A 17945-nucleotide genomic window follows, 5' to 3' on the forward strand; every position below is an offset into this window, starting at 1 on the left:
GAATAATGTCTTCGGGTCTGTGCTTAGTTTCCTGTAAACAGTATATAGATGGACCATACCTTATAAAATCAATTCTGGTTTTCTGTTTGGGGAGTTTAGTCCATTAACATTCATTGTTATTTCTTTTAAAATTAATACTTATCTCAACCATTTTATCTTTTGGTTTTTATGTCATAACCTATTTTTGTCTCTCTTTTTACCCTTTTAGTTACACTTACTGATAACCTTCATTTCCACCCTCTACTCCAAGCCTCTCTCTCTTGTCTTTTCCTTTCAGGCTGCAGAACTTCCTCTAGTATTTCTTATAGGGCAGGACTCTTTATTTCAATTTTATAGAGATATATTCACATAGTCTAACATCACCCAAAAGTGAACAATTACAGCTTCAAAATGTCATCATATTGTTGTACATTAATCAACACAATCAAGTTTTGAATGTTTTAATTACTTAAAAATACATATCAAAATAAAAATGAAAAAGAACACCTAAAACATCTCATACCCTTTACCCCCTATTATTTATTTATTTTTGTCCTTATTTTTTTATTCATCTGTACATACACTGGTTGAAGGGAGTGTTACATGTAAGGTTTTCACAATCACACAGTCACAAGTAAAGCTATAGAGTTATGCAATTGTCTTCAAGAATCAGGGCTACTGGATTACAGTTCAACAGTTTCAGGTATTTCCTCCTAGATATTCTAATCCACTAAAAACCAAAAAAGAGTTATCTATATAATGCATATGAATAACCTCCGGAATGACCTATCAACTTTATTTGAAATCTCTCAACCACTGAACTTTCATTTCATTTCATTTATCTTCCTTCTTTTGGTATTGTCTCAATACCACAATACCAGGCCCAAGCCCATGACCAGGAGTCATGTCCCATGTCCGGAAAAAGCAGTGGATTTACCGAAGGATTTGGCTTTGAGAGAGAAGCCAGATCTGAGCAACAGAAATGGTTCTCTGCAGTGACTCTTAGGCATAATTTTAGATAGGCTAAGCTTCTCCTTTGCAGGAATAAGTTTCATAAGGGGAAGCTCCAGGATTGAGACCCTGAATCATCAAATTGGCAGTCCCAAATGATTGCAAGAATATCAGGCCTTCACCAACTGGAGAAGTTTAATATTTCCACCTTTCTTCCCAGGTCCTCAAGAGGAGTTTGCAAATAACTTTTAATCTTCTGACTAGATTATTCTGAGGTATATTAGGCATCACTCTTCTCTGTTCAAACCAAGATCTCACTCCTTTTTCAAGGTTTCATGTAATCATGGTATTTGGATAAACTGAGCATACAAAAGCACAAAAGATAGTGTGCTGCAAAAAATGTAAATTTTGCACCAAATAAACATCTCTTCCTTTGGTCTCATACAGAACTTGAAGTTTTGAAACACAGACAATATAATCCTTTACATTTTGGTCTTATTTACCTTGGTCTGTAGGGCAGGACTCTTGATGAAATCTCTTAGTGTCTGTTTATCTGTGGATATTTTAAACACCCCCTCATTTTTGAAGGACAGTTTTTCCTGGTGGAGAATTCTTGACTGCAATTTTCCTCTTTCACTGTCTTAAATATTACATAAAACTGCCTTCTTACCTCCTTGATTCTAATAAGGAATCAATACTTAATCTTATTGCTGTTACCCTTTATTTGATGATTCTCATTTCTCTTGCTGTTTTCAGGATTCTCTTTTTCTTTAGCATTTGAAATCCTGCTTAGTACATGTCTTAGAGTAGGTCTATGAGAATTTATTCTGTTTGGAGTATGTTGTACTTCTTGGACATGTTTATTGATGTCTTTCGTAAGAGTTGAGAAATTTCCAGCCATTATTTCTTTAAATATTCTTACTGTCCCTTTTCTATTCTCTTATTCTAGATCACCCATGATGCATATGTTTCTTCACTTTGTGCTATCATACAAATCTCTGAAACATTGCTCAAAATTTTTTCCACTCCTTTCTTAATCTGCTCTCTTTCAGTCAATAGGCTTTTATTGTCTTGTCTTCTAATTTCCTACCTCTTTCTATGACACAGTTGAACTTGTCTCATAGGGCTTTCTTTTCACACCAGTCTATTTTGTGCTCTTTTCTGGCAATGATCCCCTTTCTGTAGTCCTTCAAGATAAGTGATCTATAGAGCAGTAAAAGGGATTCTGGAAGTAGATGCGTGTTTTGTGCCCCCAGAAGCAGCACTGTTATGCAAAGGCTTGGAAGGGGTGGGGTTGCCACTCCATCAGACTCTGAAGAGTAAACATCAATTTACAGTGACTCTCTGACCTTGAAATCTAATGGAATCCATCCTGTCAGGTTTCCAAATTGTCCCGTTTTCCTTCCAATTTCTTGCTATTGAAATGGGAATATTCATCCTATGGGAATTGAATGAGTCAGAGTTTTGTGGCTGGGAGAAGTTCAAACTGAGTTATCAGCAAGGTAATGCTTTCCTACCTGTGGCATTCTGGGGCTGGCTGTAGGGGGTCTTTGATCTTTGACTCTTCTGTTACATCAAAAAAGCGCATGGCTATGTTTATTCCTTTCTCCTCTGGGTTCCAGAAACTTCCAGCTTCATCTGTCTCTTTCTTTATCTGTTTCATTCTGCTTATAAAGGAGTCCAGAAATCAGACTGAAATGCAAGTGTGATTCAGACCGTCACATTTCACACAAAAATAAATTCTACAAAATGTCTTACTTAAAATGGGTTCACATTATAAAATGACAAAAAAATTAAAAAATAATATAATGGGTTTGCAGTTGTAGAAATGCATTCATTTATATTAAGGACGTGTTTTTTTTTCTTTTAATACTTATGGCAATCTCGAACAAAGTTTTATATATATATATATATATATATATATTATTTAATCCTTTTTCAGTTAATTGTGGTATATGGTGAGAGGTTGGGGTCCATATTCATTCTGTTGCCTATAGATATCCAGATCCCCAATACAATTTGTTAAATAAGCTGTTCTTTCTCAACTGAGTAGATCTGGGACCATTTTCAAAACCAGGTGGCCATTGACATGAGGTTTGATTTCTGAACTCCTAACTCAATTCCATTGGTATGTATGTTTGCCTTTGTGTCATATTTTGATGTTTTGGTTACTATAGCTTTATAATAAGTTTTAAAATTAGAAATTGCTAGTCTTCAAACATCCTTCTTGTTTTTAAAGTAGGTTTTGCTATTTAGGGTCCTTTATATGACTTCCCTATCAGTTTAATGGCTAGCTTTTCCATTTCTACAAAGAAAGCTGTTGAATGATTGCATTGAATCTGCAAATAATTTTGGGTAGAATTGACATGTTAACAATATTTAGTCTTCCATCCTATAAGCATGGAATGTCTTTCCATTTAATTAAGTCTTCTTTAATTCATTTCAGCAATGTTTTGCAATTTCTGTGTATAAGTCATTTACACTTTTGTTTTAATTCCAACCTAGACATATGATTAATTTGGCTCCTATTTTATTTGGAACTTTTTAAATATTCCACTCAAGAGTGTTCATTATTTGAGTACAGAAACACTGCTGAACTTACTTGTTGATATTGTATCCTGAGACATTGTTAAATTAGTTTATTATCTCTAAGAGATAGCTGCTTTATTGTGGATTTTTCAAAATTTTCTATACATGGTATCATGCCACATGAAAATGGTGAGAGTTTTATTTCTTCCTTACCAATTTGAATATGTTTTATTTCCTTTTTGTATTGTTTTTAAACTGTTATGTACCCCAGAAAAGCCATGTTCTAATCCAGTCTTGTAGGGACAAAACTATTGTTGGATGTGACCTTTTGATTAGATTGTTTCCAAGGTGATATGACCCCACCCATTCAAGGTGGGCCATCAACCATTTACTGGAGTCCTTTAAGAGAGAGACATTTTGGAGAATGCACAGACACTCACAAAAGAAAACTCCCTGGGAGATTGTAAAGTAAGAGAGAAATCCAGAATTTACCCCAGAGAAGCTAACAGAGACCCTGGAATCAGAAACTGAAAGCAAAAAACTGGGAACAGGGAGCAGCAGAACCCCCCACATGCCTTCCCAGTTGACAGAGATGTTCCAGATGCCAACAGCCTGTCTTCAGAGTCTAAGTGTCGCCTTAATTCAGACATTTCTCTGGTCTTAGAGCTGTGTATTTACTACTAATAAATCCTCTTTATTAAAGCGACCCATTTCTGGTATATTGCATTCCAGCAGTTTTAGCAAACTGAAACACTTTATCTGCCTATCTTTTCTTGCCTATTTATTTTGGTTAGAACTTCTAGTATAGCGTTAAATATCATTGGTCACAGTGAACATCATTGTCTTGCTCTTGCTCTTAGAAGAAAAGCTTTCATCCTTTCACCTTTCAGTATAAAGTTAGCTCTGGGCTTTTCAAATGACCTTTAATCATTTTAAGTTCCTACTCATAGTTTTCTGAGTGTTTTTATCAAGAAAGCTTGTTTGATTTTGTGAAGTGAATTTTCTGCATTTGTTTAAATCATCTGTTTTCTTCTTCCTTCTATGGTGATGTATAACAATTACTGATTTTCTTTTGCTGTACCGCCCTTGCATACCTGGGATAAATTAATCTTGATTGTGGTGAATAGTTCTTTTAAAGTGCTATTAAATTCTCTTTAGAGTATTTTTGTTGAGAGTTTCATATCTATATTCATAAGGGGGATACTGTTCCATAATTTTCTTGTGATGTTTTTATCTGTCTTTTGTATTAGAGTGATCCTGACTTCTTACAATGAGTTAGGAAGTGTTGCCTGTGCATAACTTTTTTTGAGAAATTTGAGCAGGACTGGTAGTTTGGATTTTTTGGTATATTTCACCAGTGAAGCTATCTGGCCAGGGGTTTTTCATTACTTTTTTTAAATTTTTCTTTCTTTATTTTAATTTTTGGCCTGGGCTTTTTAAAAAAATTTATTTATTAATTAAAAAAATTTAACAAGTAAACTAAAACATCAAGATATATAATTGGTAATTTACAATATCATCACTTAGTTGCATATTCATCATTTCTTAGAACCTGGGCTTTTTTTTTTTTTTTTTTTTTGGCTTTTTAAAAGGAGAATTTAATAGGTTGCTAGTTTACAGTTCTCAGGCTGAGAAAATGTTCCAGTTAAAGCAAGTCTATAGAAATGTCCAAACAAATGTATCCAGGGAAAGATATCTCGGTTCAAGAAGGCCGATGAAGTTCAGGGTTTCTCTCTCAAGTGGAAAGGCACATGCAAACACAGTCAGAGTTTCTCTCTGATCTGGAAAGGCACACGGTGAACATGGCATCATCTATTAGCTTGTTCTCTTGGCTCCCTGTTTCATGAAGCTCCAGGGGAGGCGTTTCCTTTCTTCATCTCCAAAGGTGGCTGGCTAGTGAACTCTGCTTCTCGTGGCTATGTTGTTCTTCTCTGGCTCTCTCTGAATCTCTCATTCTCCAAAATGTTTCCTCTTTTATAGGACTTCAGAAACTAATCAAGACCCAGCTGAATGGGTGGAGACATGTCATCTCCTAATCCAGTTTAATGACTGCTCTAGATTACATCACACCTCCAGGGAGATGATCTAATTACAGCTTCAAACATTCAATGCTCAATAGTGATAGAAGAAAGTGAATCTATTCACACTGATGTCATCAGCAGGCCAAATTCTCCCTTACCCAGGACTCCTTTCCTGAAGAATAGATAATACACAAAGCCGTTATTGGTCTAATTTCACTCACAAATTCCTTACATATCTAGGAGCCAGGTAACTATTTTTAACCTCGTAGCAAAGATATTGTCTCTCTTCTAATCCTGGAATGCAATCTCAAAGGTTATAACTCTGTAAACACGGTATATTCTTGGTATGTGGGGAAATCTGGAACTCAATGATACTGTTACTTTGAGCATTCAACTTAGATTTGGATATTAGAAAACATTTGTATCTCTATTCAGGTGAGGCTGGTTTCCCTCCATTGATTCCGAACGTCTTCTTTGTACGTCTGTGCGCCCTTCAAAGTTTTGGGGTTTCTCATCCGTTCATACGTTCATATTTCAGCATCTCTTTTGCACACACTTAAAAAAACCCCAGAAACTCTCAAAGCCAAGTCAAATCCAAGGAATTGAAGTTCTGTGTGTGACAGAGTTTCCTTCCAAACGGGCTTTCTTCGAGGCGGTGGAAAAGTGTTAGAGAGTTTTCGGAACATGAACAGCCAAACGCTCTACCCAGAAAGGAGACGTTTTCGTTGACTTCGAGCGCAGCGGCGGGGAGGTGAGGCGTCCGCGGCTCTGACTACTCCCAGGTCACTGGCTCGGGCCCGCCGCGCCCGCCCACTCTGCGCGGTTGCCATGGCACCCGCTCGCCCCGCCCCCCGCCGCGCGCCCGCGCGCCCGCCCGCCTGTCCGCAGCCTCTTTCACCCCTCCCCCCTCGGGCTGGGGCAGAACCTGGGCTTTTTTTAATGGGAGTTTTTTGATTATTGGTTTTATTCCTTTCATTGTTATAGATCTTCTCTTTCTTCTGGAGTCAGTGTAGGTAGTTTGTGTTTTTCTAAGTGCTTTCCATTGCAGCTAGGTTGTTAAATTTGGGGTTTACTACTGTCCATAGTATACTCTTTGACTACTTTTTATTTCTGTCGGGTTGATGGTAATTTACCTCTTATCATTTTATCATTTTTTATTTATTTGCCTCCTCTTTTTTTTTTTCAGTCTAGCTTAAGTTTCATAAATTTCATTGCTCTTTCCAAAGGACACACTTTTGCTTCTTTGATGCTCTTTAATGTTTCTTTATTCTCAATTTCATTTATCTCCACTATCATCTCTATAATTTCCCAATCTTTGCTCTTCTGTTTCTATTTCCTCAAGTTCTGAGATCTCTGTCTCTCTCTGTTTTTTTGTATGCTGTATGGTGAGGTCACATTTCATTGTTTTTCCATGTGAGTATCCCATTATTGCAGAAACATTTGTTGAATTTCTTTTATTTTTTGTTTGTTTGTTTGCTTTGCTTGTTTTTTGGGGGGAGGGGGTAAGTACACAGACCAGGAGTCACACACAGGTCTTCTGTATGGCAGGCAAGAATTCTACCACTGAACTATCCTAGTACCCCCTCTCTTTTTTTTATAGCAAGCATTTACATCTATGAGTATCTCACTGCTATCTTTGCTGCATCTTATAACTTTGGTTGCATTTAAATTTTGTTCATTTACTTCAAGATATTTTTATAATTGCCTTTGTGATCTCCTCTTTGACCTGTGGGTTGAGTGTGTTGTTTGATTTCCTCGTATTTGTGAAATTTCCAGTTATCATTCAAGTATTGATAATGGCTTCATTCTAGTGGGGTCAAAGAAGATACACTGCATGATTTCCAACTTGTTAATCTATTAGTACTTCTTTTGGAACTAACCATATGATCTAACCTGGAGAATGACCTCTGTGCATTGGAAAGTATGTGTATTTGGTGGTGTTGTGTCAAGTGTCTGTTAGCTTTAGTTGGTTCATAGTGCCATTCAGGTCTTTTATTTTCTTATCAATCTTCTGTCTAGCTGTAGTATACATTATTGTATATGGTAAATTGATATCTCCTACTACAACTTTAGATCTATTTATTATTTATTTATTTATTTTTCCCTTCAATTATGTCAGTGTTAGCTTCATGTATTATGGGGTTCTGCTCTTTAGATACACACACACACACACACATATATATATATCTATCTATATCTATACCTATATATGTATATAATTGATATTTATTTTTGTTGGCTTGACCTTTCTATTAGTATACAGTGTAATTCTTCATCATCTCCCCCCCTTTCTTTTTTACCATTTTGAATCCCTTCTCATTTCCTTCTTCACATTTGCAGATATTGTTGCTGTGGTTTACCACAGAGATTAAATATAAACTCTTAAATCTATACCATCACTTATGGTATAGAGGGTATGATAGCAATTTTACTTCAATGCATACACAATAACATACACAAGCACTCTTTCTGCCTTCATCCATTCCCCCATCAATACAAATGATATCTTTACAAATTGAATGTCATAAACCATTGATTTTTCATTACTTTTACACATTTTTTTTACAACTTTTAACAACTGAAAAGTGGGGTTAGATATAGAAAACACAATGCAACAGTAATGGTGCTTATTATTTATCTACATGTTTACCTCTACCAGATGTCTTCATTATTTTATTATTCTTCAATCCACTGTCTAGTGTCCTCTCCTTTCAGTGGAAAAATCTCCCTTTAGCATTGCCTGTAAGTCAGGTTTAATGGTAATGAACTTCTTCAGCTTTTCTTTTCCTGGGCTTGTCTTTATCTCTTTCTAATTTTTAAGACAATCTTGTTGGATATAAAATTCTTGATTGGTAATTCTTTTCTTTCAGCATTTAAAATATTTTGTTTCAATTGTTTCTGAACAGAAATCTGCACTTTATTTTACAAAACATGTTGCTCTTTTCCTGGACCCTGTAGAAAATTCTCCTTGCCCTCAGAATTTGAAATGTAGGCATCAGTGTATTTAGACACGATTGTCTATAACTTTATCCTGTGTTGTGTTTGTTGGGTATCCTGAATGTGTACATTCATGTCTTAAATAAATTTGGGAAGTTTTCTGCCATGTGTTTTAAAATATGTTCCTGAACCATTCTCTCTTTCTTCTTCTGAGTCACCATAAGGAATATATTAGTATTCTTAGAATCTGTTAATTTCTTATCAGTGTTTTCACTTTTTCTCCTCAGATTGAATCATTTCATATGTCTTATCTTATGGTTCACTGATTCTTTCTTATACCAGATCTAATCTACATTTGAGACCCTGTAGGGGATTTCTTATTTTTTATTGTTTTCTTCAACCTTAGTATTTTTGTTTAGTACTCTTTAGATTTCTTTTTTATTGAAATTCTCTGATTATTAAGAGAATTTTATTGGAATTCTCTTATTATATCTTTTAATTGTTTCTTTGTGTCTTTCTTTTGCTTCTAGAGCATACTGAGGACCATTTTTTATGTCTTTAACCAGTATGCTCAAAGTCTGTTTTTCTTAATTGACAGTTTTTGTATTTTTATTTTTAAAGGGCAGTGAAATAATTTAAGTATGCAAATTTTATCCCCTAGAAAAATCACTGGCATCGTTATTAAATAAGGTATCATGGAAACAAACAAAGAGAATACAATTCGATATTAAATATTTTATTAAGTCCAAAGAAGCCAGGAGAGTAGAGTTGGAAGTCCAAAATGGATGACTTAAATTGAAAATAACAAATCAATAATTATTTTAAGTATAAGTAGATGAGACATTCCAACTAAAAGAGTAATTTATTCAATTAACACAGTTATGTCTATAAGAAACTGATTAAAGGTGAAAAATATACATTGTAAATAGAAATATATTAAAATACTAAACTATTGTGATGACATAGTCATACTAGAAGAAAACCTCTATTCCAGAGAGGTAAAGGATAGTATAAAAGAAAATAGAGCCAAGTTTTCAGAAGACATAAAAATCCTTAAAAGAGCTTCAAAACATGTAAAAATTTGACAATATTAAATGCAGCCATAGATTTCAAAATGAATAGCAGCATAAAATAATTTTCAGGGATAAAGAGTTGAAAATCTAAGACAAAGAAGTCTTATTTCATTTGTTTCTCACTTCCAGTCTTCTACCAATACTACATTACTAGTAGAGTTGACTGATTGGAATGCCAGCAATAAAGATTCAGAAAAATAGATTAGTTATAGAATTAGTTTTGTAAATTATTCTTTCTTTAACCTTTGCTCATATTACTCAAAATTTTACTCAATGACTCTAAAAAATTAATTTTAATGCATGAGAAAAGAAATCACTCCTTGTGATTTTACAAATATAAGCCTGCATATTGGGATGGCATTGATGAATGACATTATACTCTCATTTGATTGAAATGCTGACATCACCTGTTGTAAAATAAATTGGTACTGGTTTTTTAACCTCCAGTTAAGCCTGTCACACTCTAACTAAATTTTTGATGAATAGAAGAATTGTACTTCCAAAAGTTCACCAAATATAAAATACATTAATTTGTAACTCCTTTATCCATATCAACAGATTCCCTCCTGAAATTTTGGAGTATAAACAGTTTTTCTGTAAGAGTTACTTCCAGAGCTTCCTGAAAATTTATTATAATATTGTTAATCTTTGCAAGATTCACAAGAAAGCATCTGTCTTCTTTATATAGAGAGGAAAAGAGCTTTTGTCCATTAATTATGAAATGTTTTGCATCTCAGCAATTATTTTTACTTTCTTCTTTTCTTTCTTATTTATTTTACTAAAGTATTAGCAAAGAACCAAAAAATATGAAATAAACTCCAGAAACTTTTTTTTGATGAATACAGCAATACATCTAACAATGAATTAGTTGAAACTGCCAAACCTGAATGGAGAAATTACTCAAAGTTTTCCTTGTGATGCCTCAAAAATGATCATTCATCAGCTGGTACATACTCCTAAAGAATAGTTAGGTTGCATCAGCCAAGAGAAAATACATGAAATTATCAGTTTTATGAAAGTCTAAATATAACTAAGGTTAAGGATTATTATGAATATTTAGTTACAAAATCTGAATATTACTGAAAATATAGCATGATAAAAAGTATATGACCACATAAGTATAGATATAAATAATTAGCTGTGCCTAAAGAAAAATAATTGTAAGAATATACGTGCCAAGATTAACAACATAATGATTTTCATTTTCTTCTTTGAATTTTGTTGTAGTCTAATTTTAGTGCAATTAATAAATATTTACTTCCATGATAGTGTCACACTTTTAAATATAAATATGTTTCATAATAAAAAATGTGGTATTCCATCCCTGGTAGCTAATGAACTAGACTTTCAATCACAGGGTAATTAATAATTTCTCTAAAAAATACCTTCTTTGTTACCCAATCAGATATTACAGTACCTCAAAAGAATATCAAAAAATCATTCTTAAAATTCTGTAGCTTGAAGGAGAGAAGGGATTCTCTAGTTTAAACTTAACATTGATGCATTAGTCATTGAAAATATGCCAAGTAATCTCCTTGGAAGCTGATTCCAGAGACAGCTGAATGTTACGGTATCAAGAGTCCTCAATATGAGAGGTACCAATTACTGATTGTATATGTAGAATGGAATGATATCTTAATGTTTTGTTTGTTAATTTTTTTAATTAATAAAAAAAGTTTAAAAAAAAATATGAGAGGTACCTTGGCATTAGAAACACTCTGTTTCTAAACACTTGGCAGGAGCACTCTGTTCTGCCTTTGTTCACAGAAACTCCTTGATATACTTGTGACATGTAACTTCAGGGGAAGTTTCATTTGACCAGGATCTGAACAAAAATTAGGGGTTCATTTCTTTTATCTCAGAATAAAACAAAAATGCCTAAGCAAGAGTTTAAAAATAACTTACCTAAAAGAAAAGAGAGATGTAGCAGAAACTTTCAGTTCCTTAATTGTATAACATATTGCATATGTGGAAAGCATTGGAGCAGTTCTTCACCTTCCTCAGATAAGTATTATTTTCAAAGTTAGAAGGCTTTAGATTTGATCAAATAAAATGAGGATATTAGAAAAATATCCATATCCATAGATACATAATTTAGATGTTACCTCAGTAATGCCAGGATTTGTAGAAATGATAATTTAGAATTTGTGGAATCAGGATGTACCAACAGTAAACAGTAATTCAATTTTTTGAATAAATTTTATTTTTGTTTTATTTTTTTGAATAAATCTTTTTAATAAAGAAGTTAAAAATATATCACATGTGAATTAATTTTAATAAATATTCCATGTTTATCTTGCATTGTACAAAATGATTAAGTTATCTCAACTTGAATTAAATATCAACTTTAACAAAAAAATCATTATCTTTTGAAAATTAATATTAATGTGCAGTATATAATATTAGTGCACCCAATAAAGAGGCCTAGGATTTACTTTCTTACCTGTCATTGGTATTACATAATATTGGGTACAAAACAACAAAAGATAATGCATTAAAACTGTTATTATTTATTACAGATATATCACAGTTTATTTGCCTGAAAGTAACCATAAATAGGAATACAATGTGCTATATATGCTTTCTTGATTGAACCAATCTTTATAGACTCATAGAATCAACACTTAATGGTTATGATGCTGAATAAGTTAATTAAATTTTTGTGAACTTTCTATCTTCTAAAAGAAGGGAACAACAGTAATACCTCTGAAATAATATTTTCATCTGTATGTTGATAAATGGAAGTATTTATAATCATTCAGATTCATTCTGATTATTCAATATAAATGAGTTTCTATTATATGAAATGCAAAGGATCTATTAGAACCTTATTTGTATTTGGCAGTAAAAGTAAGAATTCTTCCATCACATTTTGCAAATTACTCTTTATTATATATGTCAAGGACTATGAAATTAATGTTTTACAATGTAAGATCTACTCATATAAATACAAAAACTTTTAAAAATCATTCGTGTCAAGTACATTTGATTTCTTAACAGTTTACAACAGTTGAATGCTATGGGAAGTAGGAATAACACATAATGTGCCTGACTTCACTCTTCTCAGATTGAAAGATTCTAAAGAGATCCAGAGAATTCTCATAGGATTTCTCCTCACATATCTGATTACTATGCCGGGGAATACAGTGATGATAATGGTAATCTGCATGGCTCTCCAGCTTCACACCCCAGTGTATTTTTCCTTGGCCACCTCTCGTCCTTGACCTTTGTTGCTTAACACTCATTACCCCTAAAACCTTAGAGAATTTACTGACTTCCAACAAACATTTCATTATCAGGCTGCTACAACCAGCTGTACTTTTTTTTCTTGGGTGCCACTGAGTGTTTCCTGCTCTCTTCAATGACATATGACCACTACATACATTCCAAGGTTTAGATTCTAGATGTGCTCACTTTTAAGCAGACTTTCCTTTGGTTTCTTTAATGTAAAATAAAAACAATAATTCTAAATCCAAAGAGTTATTGTAAAGATTAAATCAAATCATTAATGTGAAATATTTAATGCAATACTAATAATTTGTGGCCATCATAATCAGAATAATTACGGTCTTGAAAAACTTGAATATACACTGTATTTTGTTATGAAAATATTTACTGGCATTTGATAACCTCTTTGGTTAATCTTATTGCTAATCAAACAGTTAAATTGGAAAGCAGTACTTCAAACATTTGTTATTAGAGCAAAGGAAAATATTATGTTAGAATTGTGATAGACAAAATATATGTGAACATCACAGAAAATGTGGTAAACATTTTAAATATTAAGGTTTAATATTTAAATATTAAAGAAAATGCATACATCCTAACACTATTTTTGATAGCATTTTTGTTGTCTTCTAAACTAATACATATTTATTTTTATGCTTACATTAAATATATATTCTAGATGTTTCTCTATTACTCTTTTACACTTTTCACTTTACACTTATCAGTATATAAGTGTATATAATTATATATATAATTAGAGAATTTAAAGGTTTTCAGAAAAAAAATGCATAAACTGCAGAGCACCAATAAATCCCCCTATATTAACACCTTGCATTAGTGCATAATTAGCGTGTGTGCTGGTTTGAAAGGATTTATGTACCCTAGAAAAGCCATGTTTTAATCCTAATCAGTCTTTTCAGAGCAACGGTTTCTTCTAGTCCCTATTCAATGCTATAGGTTGGAAACTTGATTAGGTTATCTCTACAGAGATATGACTCAATTGAGTGTGGGTATTAAACCTGATTAGATGGAGATGTGTCTCCACCCATTCTACATGGGTCTTGATTTGTTTCCTGGAATCCTATAAAAGAAGAAGTATTTTGGAGAAAGCGTCAGGAACAATGGAACCACAAAGCACGGAGTCCACCAGCCAGCGATCCTTGGAGAATCTGAGAGAGCAGAGAAGGGTGACAGAATGACACAGAACCATGAACCAGAGAGTCCACCAGCCAGTGACTAGGAGATGAAGAAGGAAAATGCCTCCTGGGGAGCTGGTGAAGAAGCTAGCAGATGATGCCATGTTCACCAAGTGCCTTTCCATATGAGAGAGAAACCCTGACTGTGTTCACCATGTGACTTTCCACTTGAGAGAGAAAAACTGAACTTCATCAGCCTTCTAGAATCAAGGTATCTTTCCCTGGATGCTTTAGATTGGACATTTCAACAGACTTGCTTTAACTGGGACATTTTCATGAACTTAGAACTGTATTAAATTCCTTTTTAAAAAATACTATCCTATTTCTGGTATATTGCATTCCAGCAGCTAGCAAACTAGAACAGTGTCGCAACATTATTTTAATTGTGCTATAATTAGAATCCATGCTTACATTAGGATTCAATATTTGCAATGTACACTCCTATTTTTTTTATTTAGTAATATGTTTACAACTTAAATTTCCCCTTTATGCTGTGTTTGTATCCTTTTGTTTATTGTGCCATGTCACAATTCTATGTATTTGAAAAGTCTAATTATTTAAATAACGATGAAGAAAATAAGATTAGAATACTGACAAAATATAAGGAATAGTTTTTGTTTGCAAATGAATGATTTTATATATTAAATGTAAAAAAAATAAATTATGTTTACCCAGCACCTACTGAATACCAAATAATATTTAAAGGATTTGAGGTTTGCAATTGACTTGATTTATCTTCACAAGATAACTCTCAAATAGGTTCTGGCAGTATCTACAATTTAATATCAGATAGTGAAAGACCATCCTCCTACTTGTTCAGGTAAAGACTTGAATCATTCTGGTCTCTATATCACACAACTCAAGTTTAGTCCATCGGTATATCATATTGATTCTATGTACAGAAAATATTTGATGGGTGACTATTACTCAAAACTTCCTGTGCCATGACCCTTACCCAAATAACCATCATCTCGGTTGTTAAATTATTGTCAAAGCCTTCTAGAGTGTTTTCCTGATTTGTCTTATTCCCCTTGAGGTTAATCTTATTGTAGGAGCTAGAATTGTACTGCTAAAAAAAAATAGATGGGGTCATGTCACTTTTCTTCAAAAAACCTACAAGATTTCCTATTATACTAAATTTCAGTATTTTTACAAAACCCTCCATAACCTAAATGACCTTGCTCCTCCTTGCTCCTATGAACTCATTCTTTATCACTGCATCTGCCACTCTCACTTTGGAGTGGCCGCACTTGCTTTCTCACACTTCCCTATACCTGCTAGTCCTGATGTTGCCTGGACTTTTTTCATTTTGCCTTCTTCTTCAAACTCCCTTCTTCCAGATAACAGCAGGGATCTTTTCTCATTCTCTTCCTCATGATACCATGCCATACCACATTATTTAAATTCACCCCTGACCCCATCTGTTGTCCCTGCTGCATTTGTATTCCATAACAGCCACCCCAACTACCTATTTATTTCGCTTATGGCTTTTGTTTCTTTGTTTTCCTCCACAATGAAAACTCATGTTTTTACTTATTTTGTTCAAACCTGTATCCCCTAGACCTAGAACAGTGACTCAGTAAGTGGTTGAATGGCTGAATTTTACAGATGATGAAATTGGGCACAGAGAGATTACAGAACACATTTGTGTTCAGGTAACAGCTTCAAGGACAAGCTCATATTTGAACCCACCCCATCTGATTTTACAGCTCACATTCTGCATCACCACTCTATAATATGCCTGTTGTTCTACAGAAATTTACTATGCTTATCAGAGGAAAAGTAGAATTATTGCTTTATTATATTTTTAACAAATGAAAACCACAAGGTCATTGAGAGGTGTATATTGTTGGCAGGAATTCTTTAGATATGCTGAGAGAAGACTGTGCGACTCTGGTAATGTCAGCCAAATATTTCCAAACAAAAATCTATAGTCCTATTTGCAGAAATAAATTGTTTGGAAAGGAAGGAAAGATTTATCAGGTGATGTGACTGAGTTGCAGAGAGAATTGCATTAGGTACAGGCTGTCCTTGAATGAGAAGGAAATTCAGAAACACCTGGCTTAACAATGAGGAAAGTATCATCCTTGGATGTAACAGTGCAGAATTCTGCTGAGTAGGGTCTATGGGTGGCTCTTCCATGGGGTAATCCAGGGACCCAGGTTTCTTCTGTATTGTTGCTCTAATTCCCAAGAGGTCATCATTTTCTGTACGGTTGAAGAGAACTCACATAGCACTCTGTCCACATTTCAGTTTTCATATGGTAAAATTAAGTCCCACATTTTTGTAATGTAACAGATTTTTAAGGAAAAATTCAACTGCATGATATAGCACTATTCAGGTTACTCATTTTGTTCTGGTGTGTCTTTAAGGAATTGTATATTTTTTCTAAATTTAGTAGAAAAAGGACCTTTAAAACATTTAATTACTACCCTTTCAAAACATGTGGTTTGCTCTAGGCATTACCTTTCTCAATCTTTGCACTCTTTGGCCATAAATTTTACTTCTGTACATGATTAAAACCCTATAATGCATCATTGAAGCTTTTCCTTAGTCAATTGTTTTTAAAATCCAATATTTGATATATTTACCTTCAGTTTTATGTTTTCACATTATTTCTTTGAGTAGACTAATGGCTCCTTTTGTTATCATACTCCTTCTTCCTGGAAAATTTTTGAAGCACAAGTCTGATGGCTACAGATTTTTTCTATACATGTGTGTGTTTATGTTAATTTTCCTGAAAAGATCTTCTTTTATGTTTGAATGCTGTTCCAGTGGGTATTTAATACTGCAAAGGCAATTATTATTTTCAGTCCTTTAAACATCCTTCCATTTTGTTATGGCTTAGTTCACTTTTGATGCGTACATGTCTGGTGTAATTCTCATGGTTTTTCTTCTGTATGTGATATGTACTATCCTCTGACTGCCTTCATAGTTTACTACTTATTTTTTTCATCCAGATGTGGACTAAAATGTCTAGATATTTTTTATGTCTTACGTTTATTTGCTATTTTTATTTAACTCTTGGTGTCCATTAACATTCATAGATATCAGGTTTGATATCTGTCCTTATTTTCAGGAAAGTTTGACATTATCACCTTAAATATTTCTTTTTAAACATTCCCTTTCTATTGTTGTTGTAGGACTGGTACTATATGTATACTATACTGTTTGATATTTTACCACATCTCATCGATACTTTTTTCAACCCTATTTTTTCCTTGCCTTTTTTTCATTTGATAAATTCTTATTGGATTATCATCAAGTTCGTTAACTCTTTCCTACTCTTTATTGATGCTACAGATGATACTGTTGATGGGAGTTTTCTGATTTTTTTACATGTGTTGTATATGGGTGCTTTGTAAAAGTTCATTTTCTAGCATTTCTGCCTTATAGATTCCATCCCTATGATAAATTTCCTCATGTATCCATGTATATTTTCTCTCCTCTCCTCTCTGTATATTAACCTGAATTGCTCTTTAGTCATAGAACACCAGAAATACCTAATGGTTGAAAAATGTGATTTTATTTCTTGTTACAGTGAAAAAGGACCCATGCCATGGGAAAATGTGCAGTTTCTTAAGTAAAAAAGTTTTAGAAAGAGCCTATTGTAGTATTCAGACTCTAGTTGGGTAACTAGGGAGAGGGTATAAGGAAGCCAAAATTTGCTGTTCAGTTACATACCATAAGAAAGTAAAAGCAATTCCATGACTGAGTATCTCAGTAAAACTTATCTATCCTTTGGCAAGTAAAAGTAAGAATAAAGCTATAAGTGGTAAAATAATAGCAGTTCCTCATTAAAAAAAAGGAATAGAAAGATATTTGGTATTTTGTGGGTTGCATATTGACTTCTCTGAATTCTTTCAACATGCCCCTGTCTTTCCCAGGGGTATTTGGTAGGGTCCTGCAGAGAAGATATTGAAAGTGAATGAAAAACCTTTGATTCTAGAGCTCAGTGCTTTTCCCAGTTGGCACTGTAGCTTATAAATAGATTTAACAATTCTATAAAATTATCTATGTGCTTAGATAGT

The sequence above is a fragment of the Tamandua tetradactyla genome, chromosome 11 (assembly GCF_023851605.1).
Source record: "Tamandua tetradactyla isolate mTamTet1 chromosome 11, mTamTet1.pri, whole genome shotgun sequence".
NCBI classification, from domain to species: Eukaryota; Metazoa; Chordata; class Mammalia; order Pilosa; family Myrmecophagidae; genus Tamandua; species Tamandua tetradactyla.